General features: G+C 27.7%; 1 non-coding gene across 1 annotated transcript; it reads left to right on the plus strand.

Moving 5' to 3' along the window:
• Positions 1-8,103: 8,103 nt before the first annotated feature.
• On the plus strand, positions 8,104-10,305 carry LOC107843688. The gene is made up of 3 exons (XR_007045469.1): positions 8,104-8,274; positions 9,277-9,510; positions 9,988-10,305. It is a non-coding gene; the product is annotated as a GDSL esterase/lipase CPRD49-like (transcript).
• Positions 10,306-13,876: the final 3,571 nt, after the last annotated feature.

Consider the following 13,876-nt stretch of genomic DNA (forward strand, 5'->3'; position numbering starts at 1 on the left):
GAAGTTGAGAGGAAAAAAGAAACAAAGTAAGGATTGATAAAAATTAAAAATAAAAAAAGAAAATAAAAAATAAAAATCAAAGTAAAATTAAAAAGAGAAAAAATAAAAGTTGAAAGATATAAATATGGAATTGTTATCCATTATGAGGATCATTTATGTAATTTACTCCATTGATCAGGGATAATTTCATCCAAAAAATATTAGTTAATAGGTAAAAGCTATTTTAAGGAAGCCTTTTTATTTGGGGCTAAAATTTGAAAGTCACCCCAATTTGGGTCTATTTTTTAGATTCACCCGATTAGCACAAATCTCCATCATTTTGCAAATATTAAATCAAATAAGACTAATGAAACCTCTTTCTTTTGTTCCTTTTAGTGCCTTCTTGATCTGCAACATGCTCAATCTTTTACTTGTGCACTTACTCTTCTATGTCTATTTTTCTATTGTTATTTTTCTGTCTATCGAAAATAATTTCTCTATCAATGAAGTAGAGATAATGTCTGTGTACACTCTACTTTGCCAAGGTCATACTCGGTGGGATTATATTACGATTTTGGTATGTTATTGTTGTACTTGTATTATTTAGACAGTACTTAACAGGAAAAAATTAATTAAGAATTCATGCATATATGCTTCATACAAGGAATTGGGACAACTAATTGCAATCGTTAGAGCATGAATAATGAAAAATAATGGGTATCAATTTGATGTAATGAAATGGAAAAGAGTTGAACCATTTCTTTTAGGAGTTTTGAGATCATTCTCAAGCTTTTAGTCTCAGAGTTCATTTTGTCTTGTTGCTGCATAGGAAGTTTGATGGAGAATCGGGAAGGGCAATGATAATTTATTTTGCGAATAGATACTTGCAAATTATTTTTTTTAAAAGTGCCTCAACATGGACAAATTAGTCCTATCATAATTTTTTAAAACTAGCGATAATTAAGTAAAAGGAATTGTTATAAAAAAACTAAAATAGGGAAGGTAATCGTAGTATTGTAAACTATAAGGAAGGTCAGTGTGATAAGGCCAAACACGAGGGAAGGTCTTTGAAATTATTCCAAAAAATTAAATAAAATAAAATAACTTAGTTAAATTAGAACTGTTGGGTATGACTCATATTTTAGCCTATTTAAATCCAAATAACTTTAGATAGAACAGTAACCCACATATTTATTAATACAATCAAACTCCACCATATAAAATAGAATTATACTTTTCCAAGTATAGGATCTTTCTATTGTGTTACTTGTTACCTTGTGGTTAGGAGTTTAGTAGTGGGTAAAATTCACAAATAGCATACTTAAGATCATAATTATTAGTTTCCTAGCAACACTTTAATAATTACTTAGGATAGCAACTTGTATTTTGTATTTTAAGAAATTGTTGCTATAAAAATACATATACAAATTATTTTGCTGCCCTTATTTAACTTAAAGTAGTTGAGATAAATATGCTATAATTACCCATGAATTAAATGTGTAGATTCCCTTTTCATTAAAAACTCTTAAATCACGTGATTTCCGTTATAAGTTAACAATACTAAGCAAAATTTCAAATTTAAATTTTTTCATTAACGTGTTCATCCAAAAAAAAAAAAATAACTGAACCTTTTTCTGTTCAAAATTGTTCAAATTCAACCGTTAGTTTGAAATTCAACCATTATTGTTTTTGAATCAAATTTGACTAAAATTTCTTCTATTCAATTTCTTCAAACTCAACATAAATTACAAAGAGAAACATTAATGTTGTTGAATCAAATTCAATTGTAGCTTCTTCAGTTCAATTTGTTTGAATTCAACAATCGATTGCAAATTTAACCATTACTGTTGTTGAAGGTATTTAATCATTATTGTTTTTCGGTTCAAAATTTTTTTGTCAACCATTATTGATGTTTCATTCAATTTTTTGTTATTGGCGTTAATTTATTTATGAAAATTTTGTGAACGAATTTTGAATTAAAAGCAATGCAACAATAAATTGAATAGATAGAACAAAATAGTGATCAAAATTAAATTTTTATGCTGCTCAAATTAAATTTTTTGGAGGTCTGATTCTTAGAATTTAAGACTATTTCTATATTTCTAATAATTTTGATTATATTTATTTTGGTTGTGTTCGATTGTGGACGCCGTGGCTTTGTCCATATTTCACATTGAACAAATAATTTGTTATTGTATTTTCTGCTGGGAATTTTGATTGTGTTTGTAATTTATGTTTAACAAATTTGTTGCAATAGCATTTTCTGTTGGAGTTCTTGGCTATGTAAGTATATGTTATTTATGTTTATAATTGTAGAAGTTTGTTTGTATTTTTATTTTGTAATTGTATATTGTAACTATTGATGTCTGACATATATGTTTTTTTGTAGTTTAGTTGAAATACGTTAGCAATGGGGAGCATCCCAGTCCTCGTGAAGCACTCCATATTCTTTCTTTATAATTTCTTTTGCACTTTTCATAATAATGAACTCATTTGTGTGTTATAAGACCTTTATCGACCATTTGCTATAATGTGTTATAAATAATAATTAGTAATACAGTTATGTATTACTAAATTTGATAGAAAAATACATATGCTTTTTATTTGAAAAATACTATGTTTAAGGATATACGTATTTGATAACTGAGATGTTTTTCAAATATGATCACTTATACGTATTTGTAATATGAAAGTATTTTAAAGTATTTGAAAGTAAATGAATAAAGTTAAATCTGAATATTGCATATGTATATATATTGCAAAATCTGAATACTGCATATTTATTTTTAAGCTAAATCGCACTGTAATAAATAGAACATGAACACTGAAATAAAATACAGAGTACAAAATTATTGAAGACATATTAAACATAAAAGACTAAAATGAATTACTTTCATTTGCTTCAAAATTAGTAAGTTTGATTCACTTCATATGTATTTTGAAAGTAAATGAACAAAGATTAAAATACATATGATGTTAACTACATATGCATATTTAAGTTAAATCTGAATATTACATATGTATATATCACAAAATCTGAACACTACATATATATTTTGAAGCTAAATCACACTATAACAAATACAACTAAACACTGGAATAAAACACAGACTACAAAATTATTGAAAACATATTCAACATAACAGACTAAAATGAATTACTTTCATTCAGTTCAAAGTTAGTAACTTTGGTTCACTTTATATATATTTGAAAGAAAATGAATCAAGAGTAAAATACATATGATATTAACTACATATATATTTTTAATTTAAATTTGAATACTGCATATGTATATATTGCGAAATTTGAACACTGCATATGTATTTTGAAGTTAAATCTCACTGTAACAAATAAAACTGAACAGTGGAATAAAACACAAACTATAAAATTATTGAAAACATATTCAACATAAAAGACTAAAGTGAATTACTTTCATTCACTTCAAAATAAGTAACTTTGATTCACTTCAAAACATAAAATAAGTTTCTACAATTAATACCAACATTCATTTAAATCTTGTCAATTACACAATGTAATAAAATCATCAACCATCAGACTTCTAGTACTTCTGCGACGCTAGTTATCTTGCTTTTCTTAACAGGTCTTAAGGGCGCTTCGTCGTCACTTTGAGCTTTTGCTTCTTGTTTTCTCATGCCGTAATTCCACAATAGTGAAACATATCTTGTACGAAGTACGTTGGAATTGAACTCAGTTGAAGAAACGCCTTGACCATAAGAAAGACACTCTACATAAATAATCATATACAAACCACAATCCCTACAAAAAATATTGAATAATAATTAAAATATATTTCGTACAAACTTACAAATTTAGTATATGAATATTAAAATACTTACAAGCTTCCACTTGGTTGTTGAGGCAAATCCTCTACAAATAACACATCAATATTTTACATCAATATGGCCTTTAAACTTTCCTCAATATCATTTTCACTGTAGCAGCACATATGTGGTGCAAATCTTCAAAGTTTTCTTACAATGAGTATTTCATCACGTGACACCTATACAAAGTAAAACTACACCTTATTAAACTGTAAAAAATAATAAAACACAATCGCCACATCAAAAAATACATATAAATATGCATATGTATATTGAACAAAACAAAAATACAAAACCATCACTAAAGCAAAATAAATATGAAATTTGATATGTATGTATAAAAATACAAATGCTTCCCTAGACCTTAAAATGTATATTGAACTTAACAAAAATATAAATAAAAATGCATATGTATCTATAAAACATACAAACTACTTAAATATACCTTAAATATATATCTAGTCAGTCATTTGTATATATGGCAAACCTACATAAACTGTATTGAAAAATTATTTTAAAATGTATTTGTATTTCAATAGATGCAAATATGTCCATAACCACAAATGTATTTGTATATTTCAACATTTCAATATACTGAAAATACATATCAATTATAATAAAAGTACATATAGATAAATACCTCTTCATGGATAATTCATACATAAATGTATTTTTCCTTACATGCAACTTAACAAATTTATTTAACATACAAATACAACTAAACATAGCAACTTTACAAAAAATACAAATAAAAACATGTTAACCCAAAATGTACATTTAACCTATCATCTTCACAAATCAGCTTTAATAAAATCCCTAAATACATATCAGCTGATCAGTAAATATATATTAGCTTCACAAAAAAATACATATTACCCCAAATTGATAACAGCTTTATTGAAATCCCTAAATATATAATAGTAAATAAAAATACATATACAACGAAAAATACCTCTTCCTCCATGTCTTCTTCAACAACAAATCAACCCAAAATCATCTACAATATCCATTCAACTCCGATTATCCTCCATTAATCGCTACAAAATAAAATTCAATTTTAATTTTCATCCAAAATTTAATTTTTTTTCAACTATATCAACTCTAAAACATCAAATTTCACTGAAAAACAAATGAACAAAATATTATCAACAACAAATCAACCCAAAATCATCTACAATATCTATTCAACTCTGATTATCCTCCATTAATAGCAACAAAACATAATCCAATTTCAATTCTCATCCAAAATTCAACTTTTTCAACTATATCAACTCATAAAACATAAAATTTCACTAAAAACAAATAAAACAAAATTTAGCAAATTCGATCACGTTGATTCTCCGTTAACAACTACAAAAATCAAAACCTTAAAGACGAATTGAAAAAATTGTTTACAGTACAAAATTAATTTTTTCCTGAGAAATTGGTAACATGCAATAACTGAATTAATAGTTACCTGAAATTGTGGAACAATTTCCTTATCAGATCGTGCAAAAGATGTTAAGAAGGGACAAATTTTGAAAGAGAAAATCTGAGAAAAAGCGTGAAAAATGATAAAGTAAGAAGCAATTAAAGAAAAGAGAAAGATTTTAAGCGTGAAAAATGGAACCTCAAATACGGTAACTTCTGAGAGACGGTAAGTATGGTCCCCCACTTAAAATAATGTTAGATTTGCTACACAAGGTAATTTAATCAAAGTATTGCTATTTACCCCTATAGTTTGGTTAGTAGTTTGAGGCTAAAATCCAAATGGCAGAACCATTCCAATTAAGGAGGTGTGCTTTTGATAAGTCTCCAACCTAAGTTATTTTTGGTCCCATGTTTTTAGGGTGGGCAGCACCATTCCAATTAAGTAGGTGTGATTTTTTTTTTTAAAATACATCTAGAGGTTGATAATATTTTTGGTCACTCAATTAGCAAATTTTAATTTTAATTTTTATAATATATAAATAAATATACTTGATTTTTAATTAATTAAAATGTGTATTTCTTGTACGTAAAAATATTATATTTATATTATTTTAAATAATTATGTTACCCTCAAATATGAAGTAATAATACAAACTTAATTAACATAATTTAATAAGCAATGAATGATACTAGTGTTAATAATTTAGTAAATTTGTCAAGATTCATTAATAAAGGGGACCAGAAGCACATATATTAAGAGATTTTATCTACAAATAGGTTCCATAATATGTGGAACAATAATACCTATCTTTATTGTTCCAATGATGATAAAATAAAAGGCAAATCAAGAATTAACATTTGAAGAATAATTGCAATACATTCAATAAATCTCATTTAAAGTGCGACAAACATGGCTTTGGTACGGACTTATTAGACAAATATCAAAAAGTATTTTCACGAGTCCACTATATTGTTCTTGATGTCAAGGATAGAGTTGTAGTTCTACTTATCGATTTAACAAAATTTATTAGCTTTAGTCTAGAACTTATTTATATTTAAATATTTATTTAATGTATATAGATAATCTTTCCTAAAGTAATTAAGCCTTTTATTTTCAAATTCGAAAAGATATAAATTTAAAATTCGAGCTTTGTTTCTATCTAATGTGTGATGGATAAAGTAAGAAATCTAAGATAATTAGAATATAGCTACCTGTTAGATGTATATCAATGGTTGGAATATAAAAGATAGAATTCTGTAGAATATAATAAAAGAAAATAAAAGGTGAACGAATAAAGAATAAAGGTAAACAAATAAAGAATAAGGGTGAACGAGTACTCCATTTATGTCATTTTGTTGGTTTAATCGTTATACCCGAAATTACACCAAATAAATTGAAATAAATAGAAGGGATCCTTGGAGTAACTGGTAAAGTGGCTGTCATATGACCAGGAGGTCATGGGTTCAAGCCTTGAAAATAATCTCCAACAGAAATATAAAATAAAATTGCATACAAAATAGACCAAAAATTTAAGTGCACTGAATTACTTTTTTAAGTTTTAAATTGAAACAAAGGGAGAATCAAATTAAGGTCCATGGCACATAGGGGCATATGCGGTGGGGGTTCACATGTGCACCCACCCTCTCCTTCCTATTTGTATAGCATTACAATTTTTTCAATTATATTTATTTTAAAAGAAAAAAATTAAATAAACAAGTTTCAATTTCCAAGCTGTTGGACTTTCACCTTTTAAATTTCTATTCCCAACTGTTGTCATCCTTTATATTGAATATATAAATTAAACACACACTTTATGTTTCTTGCTTCTCTTTACGCTATTAGTGGTTTCATATTTTAAGAACTTAATGATCATTTTGATGTAATGATTATATCAAAATGATCATGACTTATTCTTTTATATAACTAGTTTAAGTTCAATTGATTTATTTGCTAATTTTCATAAGAATAGAATAATAAAACTAATAGAGTATTATCCAGTGGGATTGGTGTTAAGCAAGCTTTGGAATTTTGGTTTCTAGTTCGATAGTTTCATTGTCTATGTTCAAAAATGTAACAACAAATTTTTCTATTCAAAAGGAATTAAGGATCTTCCTAAAAACTTGGTCAGTTGTTTTTCTACTTATGAAACTGATTTAGATTTAATCTAATGCTACTGCAAGGATGAAAAAAACATTCAAGGATGAAAAAAACATTCACGTTGATGAAGTGCATAAAAATGACTTTCATAGTAGGATGAATGAAGATATTTTAATGGTTGCTTAGTTTGTTATCGCAGTCTACTTAAAAAGTGTACGTAGTGATGCTATTATTAATCTTTTTGAAAATCTGAAAATTTCTCAAGAACAATTGTAAAGTGAATGATGTTTTTTGTTAATATATTATTTAAAGGTTGCTTCTCAATGTGTTGTCATCGTAACTTTATATAATTGAATCAAATATCTTTTTTTAAAGGGAGTACTGATGCATTTATGTTCTTGAACCTGAAAACGACTATTATAACGTATTATATTATTCTCTCTATCTATTTTCACTTATCCATGTCTGATTTGATATGTTTCTTAAGAAACAACTAATAAAAATAATAATTTACTATATCAGTCATATTTAGTATAAGTCATTATATAGGAATCTGAATAATATTAATAATAAGAATAAATTAGGTATAAAAATAAATTATCTCTTAATTTTTTAAATTGAATAAGTAAAAGTAGATATCAATTTTTAATTAAAACCATAAACAAGTAAAAGTAGATGGGAGAATACTATACTGATATGTATATGCACGTGGAGGAATGAATTTCGCCTTTTGTAGCAATCCACCATTATAAATAACACGTCTATGGAACTCTTTCCAACATCAAAAAGAAAAATCTTTTGTTTGTTAAGGAAAAAAGATGGAAGAACAAAAGAATGGTTGGACCAAGTCGTCCATTGATCGTCCTATTTGGTTCTTCAATAGTGCAACTAAGCTACTTCCTTAATGGTTGGGGTGCAACCCTGACAACCTGTTACGCTCGTAAGGTAATCTCTTCCACCCTTATTTTTTGCGTGAATAGAGTTTACAGTGGTAAATTTAAAATTTAGACTTTAGATACATCTTTTTGTGTTTCTAATTTATATATTTACGTTTTACTCGTAATAACATGTTTTTTATGGTCACATAGACATAGTAATATTTTTAAAATTATACGTTTCAAAAAGTTTCTTTCTTCGTAAACTTCACGCCTAGTACAACTCCGACAAATAAAGTGAAACCGAGGGACTAAGAAGAGAGAATTACATATGCATATTAACAAATTAGAATTTGAATTTTATGGGTTTAAGTTTGAAATTTTATTACAATCCGTTAAACTTACTACGTTGAAAAATCTATTATTTATATATTTACAAAAATTAACACACACACATTGTTAGAGCTAAAATTACAGAAATCAAATGAACCAATAACATTAAGATTATTTCCATCCCTACAGATACAAATTGGACTATGATCTAGTTGTATTTAAAATTTTGCATTGCGTTGAAGTAAATATTAACTACAAAAAGTAATTTGATTAAATTATTCAAATTTTTATTTCAATTTGTTCTTCTCTCTTTTCATTGCGTGAATCTTTCTACACATTTATTAAGAAAGATCAATAAAGATAGAAGCTAATAATTAATTATATTTTAATTTATTAAATAATAATTAATTTTGATCAATAAATTGTAATAAGCACGAAAATCAAAGATCGAAAGGAGTAATACCTAAAGAGTCTCTCTAATTATATCTGTCATAAGACTGACAAATTTATTGCGGAATTGAACTAATCTTTGCCATAATCTAGAATCTCAAATAATTAAGAAGTTGTAATTAATATTGTGGGACTTTCAGATCACGGATTGGAACTATGGGAGCATTTACTAATGCTCGAATTAGAGTAAATTGTTTTTCTTTTGAGGTGTTATCCTTTTCCAAATCCAACTAATGCAAGATAATTGTGCCCTTTTAATACAAATTAATCTAGTTATTAATTGAAACAGGAAGATATTTTCTTACGTGGATATATTGGTTGGAACTCAAGGATGGCTCTTGAGGTTTACAAGAAAATTTTTCCCAAGGAACATTGTTGGGACAGGCATAAGGAAATTCAACCTTCTCTTGTCATACTTTATTTTGGTGGAAACGATTCATAAGATCCCGATTTTCCTAATAGTAGTCATGTTCCTCTTCATGAACATGTTGAAAACATGAGGAAGCTTGCACATCATATCAAGGTATGTATGAAACCTTTAAAGTTAAAATTTGACAAATAAATACTTATTCGAATTAAATAGGTACAACTTTACATCAAATCATATTGATTTACTATAATTAAGTACTTCAATGCTTATTAATTTACAATAATTTATCATTTTATTGGAAAACACATATTATACATATTTATTTTTGATATAAATATCGAATGCAAATAAGTTAAAGTTTTTATCTATATGGAACAGTTATAGACTTATCATTATTTGGAACCTTTTACTTGCAAGGCCTTTCAGATAAGACTCGTCTAATTATGCTAAGTGCTCATGTAGTTAATGAGGAACAAATTCTTAAAACCTATGGGTGATTAACCTAAACAATTACTAACTCCTTTCATGTTTACTTGTTCATTTAAAATAAAACTACATACTTATTTTTTCTTATCCAATTTTAAAAATAAAGAGATAACTAATATTTATACCTATTTCTATTCTGATCAGGGATAACCGAGGTAGATCAAATGAGGTCGGTTGAAAATACGCAGAAGCAGGTGTTAAATTAGGCCAAGAATTAAACGTTCCAGTTATCAATTTCTTCAAAGCCCTTTACAAAAAATCCGGTGTCTTTTTGTAATCAAATTTCCTACTAGTACTCTTTAATTTTGGTTTTATTATAATGTTGTAGTTGTAGTATTAACAATAATATTATCATAATTCTTTTTGAACAAAAGGAAACTAAGTAGTATATATGTGCTCCGACAGTGTCATTTTCTCTTACATAATTAGTGAATTTCGGTCTGTTTAGTCAAGTTTTGAGAAGTTAAAAGTGCATAAAATGTGTGTACAAAATCCTTTTGAGTAGTATAAGAAACGGTATATTAGAAGTTAGTTAAGAAAAAAGAGTATTTAGAAACTTTTGGAACCTTGACCAAACACAAATTAATGAACGTATTTTGCAAATTGTTACTCTTAAAAAATATTTGTTAGAAAAATACTTTAACAAAAAGAATTTTTAAAAATAAATAGATGTTATTTTCCTTTTTTATGGAATACTAATTTATAATACATACTTACTAAGAGATATATACGTAATTACCTTAAAATTGAAACAATTGTGCGTTTAAGTATTCTTAAAAGAATTTAATATTAAATGGTGGAGTTTGAATTTTATTTGTGCAGAAGGAAGTAAGATTTTGTTTGATAAAATCAAAGATGTAATAAAAAAGGTTGCTTGGGAGCCAACCCTAGATTGGGACAAAATGCCAACTGAGTATGCTGATATTGATACTGATATGCACCTTGAGATGATGATCAAGGAAACTGAAGATGAAACTATTGGGATTACTAATAGTGATTTCCAAGAACTTAAAACCCAATAGATTATCTTGGATGCATAATAAAATAAAAATATATAAGAATAATAAGACCAAGTACTATTACTAGTCATCAATCCCCAGTTTCCTCTTTGGTGTGTCCTAATAAAAATATGCAAGAATAATAAGACTATGCACTAGTAGTCAATTTTTGATTTTCCTGTTTGGTGTGTCCTAATAAACTCTTTTGCAAAAGAGTACTATAAATATTACTAGGAAGGTTTTGCCTTTTTCTAGGAATTAGGGTTTGCTATGTTGTACAGGATTTTTGAGTGTGTTATGTAATAATGTATTATGCATGGGGAAAGTTATAAATGTTTGAATGGAATAATGATTATGATATTCGTCAATTGTTCACTTTATCTCAACTTTACTAAAAAAAAATCTCAACTTTACCTGAGGTCCCCCATCTTCACCATTGTAGTTTTCTCCAAGATAAGACCCTACAAGCTTTATTTAACACACTAAAAAATTAAACTTCACAATATTATTTGAAAGATGGGAATTTAGAACATTAATCATCATCCAAATTAAAAAAGGTAACTCTATGCTTACATTATTTGTAGTTACTCTTAAAATTTATTTAGTAATCTTTTATCACATTTATTTTTTTCGTTGTAATATTTTTGTGCTACTATTATTGTTTTCTTTCTTATAGAATATGAATATAACAAATAGTATTCTATAGAATATTTTTGTAATATTGATTTATTTAAAGTTCTCTTAGAAATCAGTTAACTTTATTTTTTTCTAGTCTGGCCTTTGTGCTTTTTAATAAGCTAGTCTTGGTGAATGTCACTATTTTGCTTGCCATACTCAATGATTTTTGAATTAAACAAACACATAATTTATATTTTAGGTCTTATGACACCACCTACTGTGCATCCAAATTCATTTATTTCGAGTGTCCTTGCAGGAAAGATTAGTCATTGTAGTGAATATATTTGAAATAATGGTACATGTGACACATTGACATGTCGTCGGTAAGATGGTGACTTTTGGGACTACATAAGTAAAAATTCATTACACAAAGCGTATGTGTCGTTACTTGCTCGATGTTGGATTTTATGGTATATATGCAGCTAGACATACGCCGCTTGATCACGTTATGATCATTGCGTTGGTAGAAAGATGGCGACTAGAAACACACATTTCATCTAAACTTTGGAGAGGTCACAATTACATTGTAGGACGTAGCTATATTATATGGGCTGCCAGTCGATAGATTACCTATGATGGGAACAAATCTTGCCTTGGACCCTACAGAGTGGCACATACATAGAGTTGATCTTCTTGGTTAGACACCGGTAGATATTGATCGAGAATTTTAGGGTGGCAGATTGCTAATGACTTTTTTGATTAAACATATTACAAATCTTCCTTTGATTACTGATGCGAGTTGTGAGGTTGATGTTCAACAACGGGTGTGTTTTTACTTGTTGTAGATCATTGGAGGCATGCTTTCCGTTGATACATCGAGCAACAAAGTCAAGTTGATGTATCTACATTTGCTTGCGAATTTGTCCAAAGTTGGTCAACATACTTCGGATGCAGCAACACTTGCAATACTTTATAGATATCTTTGTCGTGCATCACAAAAGGGAATTAGTGTCGTTGGTAGTTTTATACCTTTACTTTAGGTTAGCTACTTTAATTTATTTCCTTAAAGCAATAAATTTTTAATATTTATTTATTGTATTTATATAAATATGTGAAGGTATGGATATATGAGAGGATTTTGCCTCTCAGGCCACGGAGAGATCCTAATCTTATAGTTGACGAGTGGCTTATTTCTATCCTTCCAGGACCACCACGTGCTCGTGTGTGGTCTAATGGGTTAAGCCACGATACAGAAGCACTTCACCTATTATATTTATTTCATGATCAACTGGATTTACTTATAGAATATCAGGTATTATTTTTCTTTTGAATAATAGCTTTATCTATCTTATTTTAATATTTTAAGTCATAAAAAGTAACTAAATTTATATGTAAATAGTTTGCGTGGTAGCCATACAGTCCCAATATTTTTTCTACATTACCAGATTATTGTGTGAATGGTTTCAGTGTTTGGCGTGCTATTATACCCGTAATATCTTGGGATGAAGTTGAGTGGTACTATCCAGATAGGGTACTATGTCAGTTTGGATTGATTTAGAATATTCCGAGTAGAGTATTGTAGGACCCAGACATTTTCAGTTGGATCAGAAAGGTAGAACTAACTTTAATTGGCATTATTTTTTATAAAAGAGGTTGAAATCTGGAGGGATAGACGAAATCACAATGCTGAGCCTGATGTCTCGAAGATGACAATGAATATGTGCAGTGGTATAACACGATTACTCGTCATTTGATCAATAATCCATCTCATCAATTTAGATAAGGTTATCAGAGTTTTGCAGGCAAACACAAAATTTTGGTACAATATTACCTTATAATTATCTACATAATTATATTGTACTTTCAGCTTCCTTATGTAAGTTTTGGTGGGCCATGACATTATGTGTTGTTTGATAATATAAAAGACATTTTGTGTTATAAATCACAATGCATTAGCTTTTGACGTAGTTGCTATTTACTGAGATTGTTATTTGAAAGTTTAGTTGATTGAAAAATAAAAAATAGGTAATTAGGAAGTGTAAACTAGGTTTTTTAGAGTTTATGCATCTTAATGTTGTTATAGATAATCATATTAATTTTTGTTTAATCATTTATTTTGTAGGCTAGGACTTTGCATCAGATATATAGAACAATTTTATGCGTATAGGATAGCAACAACAATAAACTTCGTGAATTTGGAGTGTTGACACCTAATTTTTTCCCTCCACAACTAAGTTTAATTCTGAGCTTCCTCGATTTTAAATAAAATTACAATATTTTTATTTTTTCGGATAAAGGCATTTCGAAGAAATTATCTAAAAAAAGATTTCATTTTAAGTAGCGATTATATATTATTGTATTCAATTATACGAAATTAAATAAGTGTGTTATATAAATATCTATTTTATGAAATATCG

This window comes from Capsicum annuum, chromosome 10 (genome assembly GCF_002878395.1).
Source record: "Capsicum annuum cultivar UCD-10X-F1 chromosome 10, UCD10Xv1.1, whole genome shotgun sequence".
NCBI classification, from domain to species: domain Eukaryota; kingdom Viridiplantae; phylum Streptophyta; class Magnoliopsida; order Solanales; family Solanaceae; genus Capsicum; species Capsicum annuum.